Genomic DNA, 11,334 nt, shown 5'->3' on the forward strand with positions numbered 1-11,334 from the left:
CTATCTCTTTTTAGGAGGGTATCAGAGGCAAAGTTTTCCCTGGCTTTAGAGACAACCTGTGGATGCTTATTACCACCTGAGAATAGGACACGGTTAGCTTCTGGGGTGGAAAGTAGGAAATGATGAAAACAGGGAGAAGGCAGCATCTGGAGAACAGGAGAACGTGACACCAATCTCTTGACTGGCCAGACTAAAAAGGGAGGAAAGAGTTTGCAGTTCTCTTACTGTGCTTTCTGAGGAAAGAGCTGCTTCCAGAGTAGGGAATTAGGTAAATATAAGCATGCAAGTGAAAGCTTATCGGGTCATCTGGTCACTGATGCTATAGGCCAAATATACCTTTACATGAACTAATTTCCAGATAAGAGTTGTTTTGATCTTAGAGCCCAAAAGTCTGTTAGATCATCTCAAGGAGCTTTCTGTCAATTAGCATACCATAAAATTCCCCTCCCCCCCCCGTTACTCTAGTATACAGTCTGGTAGCATGTATATCTTTCAGATAATGTGTATTTTAAGTAAAGGCTTACTGAAAACATTGAAAGACACCCTGTTTTCCCCTGGGGGTTTGCTGTAATGGGTAATCAATCTCATTGTTACAAACATTTGCTTTATGTCTAATTGGAATCTGACTGGTTTCAGGTACCTGTCATTGAGTCCTATTATCTCAGTGTCTGCTAGAATAAATGGGGCTTTCAGGCTTGGTATCTTCTTCCCACGGGAGTCCTGATGCAATCCTGTCATCTTTCAGTCTTCTGCTTAGTAAGATGTTGAGATATTTAAATCTCTTCCTGTAAGGCTTTTCTTTTTTTATAAAAACCTCCACATCTTTTTATTTATTTATTCTTTTCTGCATCCCTTGCTACATTTTCAACCTCTTTTTTATACACAGACATTGGTTTTACCTAATAAAATCATCATTTGTGTTTTCTACTTTATACATCTCATGAGTTCCTATTCTCCACCACATTGAATTTGGAAATTCAAACTCTATGATCAAAAAGCTTTCCAAGATGTAGTCAAGATGAATGTTAGCCAGCCAAAGAGCACAGATGACTACATGAACGGAGCTTTTTAAATTTTAAACAATGTAAAAGAGATGTCATGATTTTTTCAGTCCTCTAGTTTCTCCTAATTACCCATCTCCACTGCTTATATACGGATTTGCTCTTTATTTAGTAATTGGATTATCCTGTTGTTTGGATTTCTTTTATTCACACTGTTAGGATTTCTTTTATTCACACTAGACTTTTAATATCTCTCCCTCCCACAAGGTCATTTTTCCAGCTATGCATTGCATTTTCATGAGAGGTATACACTTGCAATTACAGGTGCTTTATAAATCATCATCACTGTGAATCACAGACATAAATAAACAAGGTTGATGAAAGACCTTTTACTGCTATCAGTTATAACATAAAACGGGTTACACAGACAAGCTGTGACCTGTGAGATCAGATTGGTATCTAGAGTTTTAATCTCTGTTCTTGGCTGCAGTAGAGAAAAATGGCTATCATTTATCACTAGCAAAGTGTGCAGTAAGCAATAAGAATGTGTGAGCTCAGCCACATTAAACAGTAGCTGCTGTATATGTACATAAGCAGTGCTGTACCATACATCTACTACAGACATTTAATAGCAATATGCTGTAATTACGAACAGAGATTCATTATAGATTATTTGAAACTGCAGAATTCAGATAATTGCAATGGGAATGTGTAATTGCAATGAGCGAGCATCATGAACAAGTTTACTCAGATAATCAAGGGCCAACTATAATTGCATTGTGGAGAAACCACACAGTATTCAAATTAAAACACATAAACCAAATAAAGAAGGCAGGGGAACTCTCCAAGTTACGGCTAGTTCTGTTTGTTCTTTCAATACACTTCCCTAGACATAAGGCCAGGTATAGAGTTTGTGATGAACCATGCATTGTTGCAAGCAGCCATACATTTGTATTTTTCTTTAGGCTGAGAATGGCAAGACTGCGATGCTCCACGTATGATGAGTACAGTACAGCCTGTTTGTTTCACAGGTTGTAAAATATACGCTAATGGCCCGATGTCTAAGGAGCTCATCTAATAGTTTTCATGAATCTTATCACTGACTTCTAGAGGAAATAGAGGAAAGAGTGCCAGGGACACAAAACCACCGGGAAATGGCTCTGTTAAGACATCCTCTATCTAAGCATGTATCTCTCTGTTCATCCGTGCACGGTGGCATGAAGTCATATACTTAATATGTAAGGCATAGAGTTCAGAGGACAACCTCTCTTCCAGTCTAGAGTAAACAATTAAGAGACTCCAGCACTGCCAAATCTTGCAGTTGCTTGTCATGATTCATTCTGATAAATAGTTGTCATTCTGATCATTCCCTCCAAAACCAAAACATGCATTGCTTTTGTTCAGAAACTGTGCCTTCAACAGGTATTTTCAATTTAATTTGAAATAAATGCTTGTAATATCAAAAAGTTATATTACTGAAGGGAAAGATCTGAAAGTTTTGGCGTTTGATTTATTTCTATTATAAGTCAAAAAGGAAATCCCATATCAAACTTGGTCGGGGCAATCCCAAGCACAAATACCAGCTTGGTGGAGAATGGATTGAGAGCAGCCCTGAGGAGAAGGACCTAGGGGTGCTGGCTGATGAGTGACTGATGGGTGCTCAACATGAGCCAGCAATGTGCAATCACAGCCCAGAAGGCCAACCGTATCCTGGGCTGCATCAGAAGTGTGGCCAGCATGTCAAGGGAGGTGATTCTGGCCCTCTACTCCACTCTTGTGAGACCCCACCTGGGGTACTGTGTCCAGCTCTGGAGCCCCCAACATAAGCAGGACATGGACATGTTGGAGCGGGTCCAGAGGAGGGCCACGAAGATAATCATTGGACTGGAGCACCTCTCCTATGAGGACAGGCTGAGGCAGTTGGTGGTGTTCAGCCTGGAGAAGAGAAGGCTTCAGGGACACCTTATTGCAGCCTTCCTGTACCTAAAGGTGTCCTACAGGAGAGCTGGGGAAGGACTTTTTACTAGGGCATGTAGTGATAGGACGAGGGGCAACGGCTTCAAACTGGGAGAGGGCAGGTTTAGATTAAACATTAGGAAGAAGTTTTTCACTTTGAGGGTGGTGAGGCACTGGAACAGGTTGCCCAGAGAATTTGTGGAAGCTCCATCCTTGGAGGTGTTCAAGGCCAGGCTGGAAGGCGCTTTGAGCAACCTGGTCTAGTGGGAGATGTCCCTGCCTATGGCAAGGGGGTTGGACCTAGATGACCTTCAAAGTCACTTCCAACCTAAACCATTCTGTGATTCTGTGATTCTATGTTTCTATGAAACTGCTATTCTATTAAGAAAACTATTACAGAATCACAGAATGGTCAGGGTTGGAAGGGACCTCTGGAGATCATCTAGTCGAACCCCCCCACCAGAACAGGGTCATCTACAGCAAGTTGGACAGGGTGGAGTCCCAGCGGGTTTTGAATGTCTACAGTGTGGGAGACTCCATAACCTCTCTGGGCAGCCTGTTCCAGTGCTCTGCCACCCTCAAAGTAAAGAAGTTCCTCCTCATGTTTAGATGGAACTTCCTATGTTCAAGATTAAAATTTTGGACAATTATGGTGACCAGTTTTGCTCACATCTTTTAGTTTAGCTGTAACAAAGTTTTACAGTATGAATTTTAGCATGTGAAAAGTCCCAAACAAGTCACAACCCTGTCAACATCCAACACAGCATTTACACCAGCACTTCAGAGCTCTGCTGAGCCGAGGCCTTCATGAATTGCCTTTGCCTTCACAACACTATCGATGTTGATCATTGCACCCACTTTTCAAAACAACAAAGATAAAAAACTGTTTTCCAAGATTAGTGTTGCCACAAAATTTGCCTCGATTTTGTTACAGGTAGTTGATCTCCAACTAGTCATGCATACAAAACTTCTTTATATGCATACAAGGCACTCCATTTGAATTACTAACATGAACAAGTAGAACCGATAACAACAAATCATAAATAACTGCTCTTTTAATGTCCAGATGCTGCACTCTGAGAACTTGTCTGTGATTTGTAACCCAAGAAACGGAGCCCAAGAGTCAGCTTCCGAAGAATCATCAAGTCAAAACATTAATTTCTTTTAAAACTCTTCAACTGTCAGCTTCTGAGTAGAAATGAAGAGCAGCTGTCAAAAACAGCTGAGTAACAGATGCTGTGAATATAGGGGCCATAAATTTGGGGCCTGATTGAGAAAAGATGTGCTATACAACAAGGGCATTTTAGCATGCACTTCAGGAATATCTGGCAGAAGGGGCTATCACTGAAGCTAGACAGTTATTGAAGAGAGTGACGTGAACAATCCAGAAATGTCTATTTCTGAATTATGCAGAACCTTTTCAAGGTTCTGTCAAAGTTATGGGTGTTTTCTTGTGTTGTGCTGAAATGAAAAGCAGGGTTGAGATATTAATGTTCTGTGAAGGACACTCATTTAAAACATGCCCAGCGCTAAAGTATGCTATCAGCTGCTTTACGATACAGAGAAGCTTGTAAAGGAATAAAATAAGGACAGCCGAAATGCTTGATTTTAAGCTCGATATTTTCCCTTCTCATGCAGCACTAAAGGGTATAATTTATATTCTATGATTATTTTGATACTGAAAAACCTCATTTTCTTGTCCTGGGTGAAATGGGAGTAACTGAAGTGGTGCTGGGCAACCTACATGATCACAAAACTGTCAGGAGCAGCCCTCGACTGTTGTGGAGAAGCAACACTAAAGCTGGAAATAGTTGGAGCTGTATTTGTCACCTATCACATCACCTGATTCAGAAACATCTTTGGGGTCAGCTTCAGGCTATTCTGCTGATACCCTGTAGTGCAAGGCACTGGGGCTAGTGTACCTTATGACACCAGTAAGAAAGGAACTCAGACTCCACAAGCTATTGCTTAAAATATCATTTTCTGGAGATAATACAAGAAAGAGAAAGAATACAGATAATCTTACGTCCCTTCAGCTGCTGGGAACCCTGAGCTGTGCAGCATCAGACAGACCTTTGCTCGGGGCGCATGGTACAGATCCCACCCTTAGAAACGTTCACTGACATTTCGGTTTCGAGTCCTCTTGTAGAATTTTCTTAGACAAAAAAATATGGTATTTGTCACTTCTACCATCAAACAACCGTATGTTCACATGAGAAATTGCTGCTCCACTGTAAGATAAGGACAAGGCCACGCAGGTGGTATAATCGACAACACCAAGTGGGAGCTGTCTGCGGGCTCCTCTGTTGCCATCATCCAGCTGAGTTTGTGCTGTGGCCCAGCACAGCCCTGAAGGACAACCTGTACATGCAGCTCTGCACAGCGCAGCACTGGCCTGTGCCTACTCAAGTTCAATTACGTGGATCAGTAAATCTTTGATGCACAATAGTCTTCTGGTTAGGATCGTTACAGCCCCAAGGGGGAAAATCTTGCACCTGCTGGAAGCTTTTAGCTTTCCTTCCCTGCTGTGGGCATCAAGTGGTGCTCTATGCCAGCTTGAGAGCTTCCACTGCAACTTGAGGTGAGTTCTGCTTATTGTCAGAAATGAGACATGGTGGCAGAGGACTGTTCCTAGAGGGTCCCTTTATTATCTAGCACGAGGATGATAAGATTTGCAGGCAGGCTGTGCTCCAAGGTCAGGGGACCTATGGAGATAATAAAGATGCGGAGTGCATCAGGCTTCTCCCAGCATCAACCATGCCATGAACAACACATCTTCAAGCACAGAAGTGAACATTTTCCTCCTGTAGAGGGGACAAGATGCTTACAGCTCTGTCTGGGATGTAGGATATGTTGCTGCTTCCCTTCTTTCTTTACATAGACACCCTTGGACTTTCATGGATTATTTCTGTTTTCTATAGCAAGTGGAGGATGAGTATGTGCACAATACAGGCAAATCTCACAGTCTTACCTTGCGCAGTGTTTGCCAAGAAGACAGGTTGTGTACTGTAACTCTGAAGACATTCAACATCTGGGGAACAGAAATCTGCTTTTGAGGGCTGCTCTTGGATCATCATAGTTCTTCTTACACCACCCTCACATGGTTGTCTCCGTGCTGTTTTGCAGAATGGATTGTCAAGAACACTCTACTTACTAAGGTCCTATATTTATTGTCCTCCCTCATGCCCCTGACTCTTTATCTCTATGTAAGAATTACTCCACACCCACTTGGCGTTTAATATAAGTGCTATAGTGGCATGCAGTACAGTAAGAATCAGAAATTGTCTCATAGTAACAAAAAAATTTCCCATGTAACAAAATGAGCTTCTTGATCGATCCTGCAAGCAATATGAACCTCTTGCACTGGTTGGTGATTTGGCTTGAGGAAAATCACTCAGTTTGCTTTCCAGATAGATTTCAGCTCTCAGATTTGATAATCTGCTATCATACACATAATGAGTAAGACTTATTAGTTTAGGCCTCTATTTAGGAAGAAAGCTTTAACTCTAAGCCTTGGAGTGAATTGATCTTGTAAAGTCAGTATATTTAAAAATACACAAACATTTGTATTACAGCAGAGCCCTGATACACATGGAGAAAATGTAAATTTGCACAATGTAAAATTGTATGTATGTGGCGGTTTGATTGTTTTCTTTTTTATAACTGAAAGGTTTAGTGCATGAAACCTAGTGGGACTTGCTTAATAGAGAACACTGGCAAAGTTACGAGCGCAAAGTGCAGCCAGGGAACTATTTGCAACCCTAAGAATCATAACCATATGAAAGAAGAGAGGTCATGTTCTTCACTGCTTTGCCACTGTAAGACCATACAAGGTCCTGATGGGACCTTGCAGGTCACCGAGCCCAGGCACCACTCTCACTGTCAAAGAGATTTCATAATCCTTTTTATAAGCTTTCTGAACTTGAAGACTGCTCCCACAGCACATTTTCCAGGGTGTTATGCAGCCATGCATTAAAATTGCTATGCAGTGGGACTTGCAGCGTTGCTCTGCAATAAGCTGACCTCAGAAGAGTCTGTGGCACACGAGGACCTGTTTTGTGATTGCTCAGTACATTGGTCTGAGAAAACTTGCTGAATATTGAATGTGATGTGGCCGATGTCATAATAACTCTGTGTCTAACTTGCCTGAATGGGTTTTCTTGTATGAATATTGTGTTGTAATTCAACATGAGACTTAGAGAAACAAGGCTGGGAAGTTGCAGCTCTCTTACATTGACACCTTCCGATCTATACTAACATGTGTTTTTAAGACAATGGCTGCTTTATTACCAGTGAAGATCCTACTTCCAGGCTGCAGGTCAAATAGCTATTTATGCCAAGCTGGAAACCTAGGGATCAAAACACACTTGGGACCAAACCTGCTTCCAAGGGTGAAGAGAGAGGGGGACAGCTGATAGTGGTCTGATCTGTGGACAAACGGGAGCTTCTGAAGCAGCTGTCTCCTTCTCAAGCTCAAGAGGGGAAGAAATGTGCAGAAAAATATTTTGGGTCAAAATATGGTAAGATTTCTGTTCAAAAGGCAGTTTTTCCCCTGCATGCTTCTAACTAAAGCATGAGTGAATTATGTGGTTTCAAGCCACAGATATAAAGGATGCTCCCTGTAAGGGCAACGGGACCAAGATGCCAGGAAGAGGGGGGGGATGGCGGTAGCTTGAAAACTCTCAATTGAATGAGGAATGAAAAAACAGAGTATGCTTCATCTCTCCTGCTCTCAAGCACAGTACCAAGCACCTGCATTTGTACAGACAACATTTCTCTCTCCTGTAAACAAATCTGGCATGAAGTTTGATACAAAAGGGAAATTTAAAAATAAAATCCAGCTCTTCAATCTCTGAAGAAGCCCTGCCCTCTGTGGCACTTCTGGGAGCTCTGGCATGAGGGCAGAACTGGAGGTCAGGCACAGTTATTCTCCATGCCCTGGATCGTGGACTGAAGCCTGTATGGAGCTGGCTGTGTAAAAGCTGAGACTTAACAGTGGTCCTCAGAGAGGAAAGCAGGAGCCCATGTCTGCTCCCGTGGCGTGGCAGAAGGGAAGTCTCTTTAACTGAAAAAGGTGCCAAATCCAGAAATTTCAGCATTCAACTGCAAAAAGGAGAAAAAGCTAAGGAGCTAGGAAAGATTCACGGGACAGAGATGAGTCCTAACCAGCCCTTTAATACTATCTTCTCCAGAGCCGCAGAAGAAGCATCCTCGCCAAGTCAGGAATTGCTCTTGACTTCTCTGTCTTCCTAGAAATCATAAGACAGTAATTACTGCAAGAAGCCACTGCAAGGAGTCCACTCAGGAAGGCTTCAGTTTCCTCTCAAGCACACGCAGGGAAGCTCAGAAGTAAATGATTAATGGTCCAAAGCTTTATTTGATCTGCTGCTACAATTAAGTAGTGGCTGGCAAAGCTCACCGGCCTCCCTCAGGTACTAATCCATATTGGGCTGTTTCAAAGAGTTCCTGAGAAACTGGAGCTTAGATAACCTCGTTAAAAGCTATTTGAGAGGTGTTTCAGTTGCATTAATATACTGTGTGACTACTGAAGATATCCATATGCTGCTCATACATAAAAACACGAATAAGTCATCTGTTGGGTAGCTGAGGTTTTTCAGTTATGTCTAAATGGTATACAGATTTGATGGGTATTCGGATGTAAAGGATATTCATTGACTGAACATGAATTTAGTAAATAACTTCCATCCATGTATTTGGCTAGGAGTGACACGTGATTTTTGTATGAACGTGAGTTACCTGTTAGACCTGTAACTACCAAGTTCTGACATTTCTGGTGCCAAATACCATATGGAGAGACTGAGCCATTAGAAAAATACATTTGAGCAGAGGTAAGTTTATTTTTATAAGCTACAGATGGTTTTCACAAACAGTATTTACCTATCTGAAAATATGTGCTTGCAAAATATTCCATCTATCTCAGTATCATACCCAGATGTTTTTACTGAAAATAAATAAAAAAAAACCCCAGCTCTGGCACTGCCAAAAGAAGATCCCTTGAAAGAACAGATGATATTTTCAATGCTGACAAAGAGTGGGATAACATTTTAAAAATTATGAAAAAAATAAACAGCATTTAAAATAATTCAGGCATGGAGCGCGAGGTTTATAAAGACAAGGGATGGCACCACCCTCACTGCCTTCCTGATGCTGGTACCTCAGTCTCATAATTTCTTTGGAGCTGGACCTGCTGTCTAGAAACCCAGCTCGGAGAACTGACCTCACCGGTAACAACACTGTGTCGCTGTTGTGGCTGTGTTACTTTTCAGGTGGACTAGGTCCTTGGTTCATCTCACGAGCGCACAAAACCGTGGGCCAGCAGAAGGGTGGCAGCAGCAGTGAGTGGCTGGGAGCAGGGCAGTCCTCGCCCGGGGCAGGCCAGACCATGCTGAGTGCGAACGGGCGTGCAACCAGAGTGACAGGCACAGAAATGTCTTTGGGGATCTGAGCCCGAGAACCATCGTCTCGTTCACGTCCTGAGGGAATCACTTCCCGAAATCATCCCCTTATTTTTTATATTTTAACATTTTATTCTTGAATATAAAACTTCCGTTCTTCTGAAAGACTGAAATCAGAGTTCTGATACTCCTAAATTAGAAAAACATTGCTAAATTGTAATATAAAGGAAGAAAAATCTTGCTTTGATGGAAAAAAATCCATTTTTTCTTCCTTTATTGCTAAAAAGTGTGGCTTTTTTCACTCATAAAATATATAAATTTCAAATTTTTGTTTAAAAATATTATTAAACCAGGACTTTTTCATTAAAATGTGGAATATTCACACATTTAGAAATGGTTTTGATTAACATCCACCTTCTTAGACTGCTATAGATCCTACAAATATCGTAGCATAGGATTTTTTCAATATTTTTTAGTAATCCCGTCAAAACAATAGGATAAAAAGTATTTAAAGTTCCACTTAAGCTGATACTTAATTTCAATGGCTGGCAGCTAGACGGATTTTTTCCATGCAAAATAAAAACTTTGCATGAAAATGTTTAAAGAAGTGTCCCCAAGGGAAGCCCACCTTGTGCAAACCTGGGGTTTAGAGGTGACATGAAAGGAGGAGAACACAGAAGTACAGCATATCCTTCTGTCCACCTGACCTGCGTTTGCCCATGTCTGTCGGTGTGACAGCTCCACTGTGACAACTACCTGCTTACAACCTTGCTGCTGCATGGACATGGAGATCCTCCTGTTGAAAAGGAAAAGTAGTGTTACATGGCCAACAGATCGAACATGGGTGACATTTTTCACCTTGAGATATACCACTTGCCTCCTATAGTAAATTAATTGGGGGGGTGTGTCGGTGTGGGGGGGTGTCAATTAAAAAATAAACATAAGAAAATTGGGAAGAAAAAAACACAGGTCTTAATACAGCTTGGATGACAAGAACTGCCAAACCAAATCTGGCAGAAGACCCTGCTTGATGTATCCAAATTTTGGATCATAGCTCCTACATTTCAATCACACTGGAAAGCATATCGAGAAGTACCACAACTGCGCAAGGCAGAGATGCTTTTGAGAGTAGTTTCTTTAACTTGCTCTTACAGATCTGCAAAAAGGGAAATCCCCAAATTTCCCATGCTGTCTCTTCTGGAGCACCACAATCCTGACATCTAACCTAAATCTCATGCTGAGGTTTAAGCTGTTATGCTGCTTGCTCTTCTGTCTTCACTATGGACTTTCAGGGGGATCTTGTGCCACACAGGCTATATTCCTGTCTGTTCGTGCTAGGACAGCCATGAGCATGGTGACTCATGCTCAGCCTGAGGTTCACTATAACCTCCCGGTTCTTCATGGAGCTGCTACCTGTCTGGCTGTTCCCCACCCTGCATTTCTGCAGCTGATGGCTCTCTCTGAGCTTGCACTCATGCTTCAGGAGCATTCCACTTTTCCAGACCATTTTTCCAGTTTGTCAAGATAATTTCTGAACTCTAATCTTGTTCCCCAGCATAGCCACAGCCCTTCCCAGCACCACCCAATTTAGTAAGCACGCTCTCTGTGTCATTATCCACGCCACTGGTGAAAATCTTTGATGGCACTGGACAAACTGCTGCTTAATTCCTCTTATAAAGCTCGGCATTTTCACTGTTTACTGCTCTTGCGTACAGCTGTGCAATCAGTTCTGCAGGTGTCCCCTGGCTTAGACTTTATCAAAGTGTCACGGGAGTCAAATCCACACTTAAATCAACTAAAATCGCCGCCTTCTTATTTTTCCTTTATCAAAGAGGGAAGTCAAATCCTTCCCACCTCAGCTGCTTTTGTCGCTTACACATCCTTTTCTTGGGCTCTGGATGTTCAGGAAGGGCAGGCGATGTGGGGCGAAGGGGGTGGAGGGGGGGCGGCGGGAGCGAGGA

The sequence above is a fragment of the Charadrius vociferus genome, unplaced genomic scaffold, assembly GCF_000708025.1.
Source record: "Charadrius vociferus isolate BGI_N301 unplaced genomic scaffold, ASM70802v2 scaffold16, whole genome shotgun sequence".
NCBI classification, from domain to species: Eukaryota; Metazoa; Chordata; class Aves; order Charadriiformes; family Charadriidae; genus Charadrius; species Charadrius vociferus.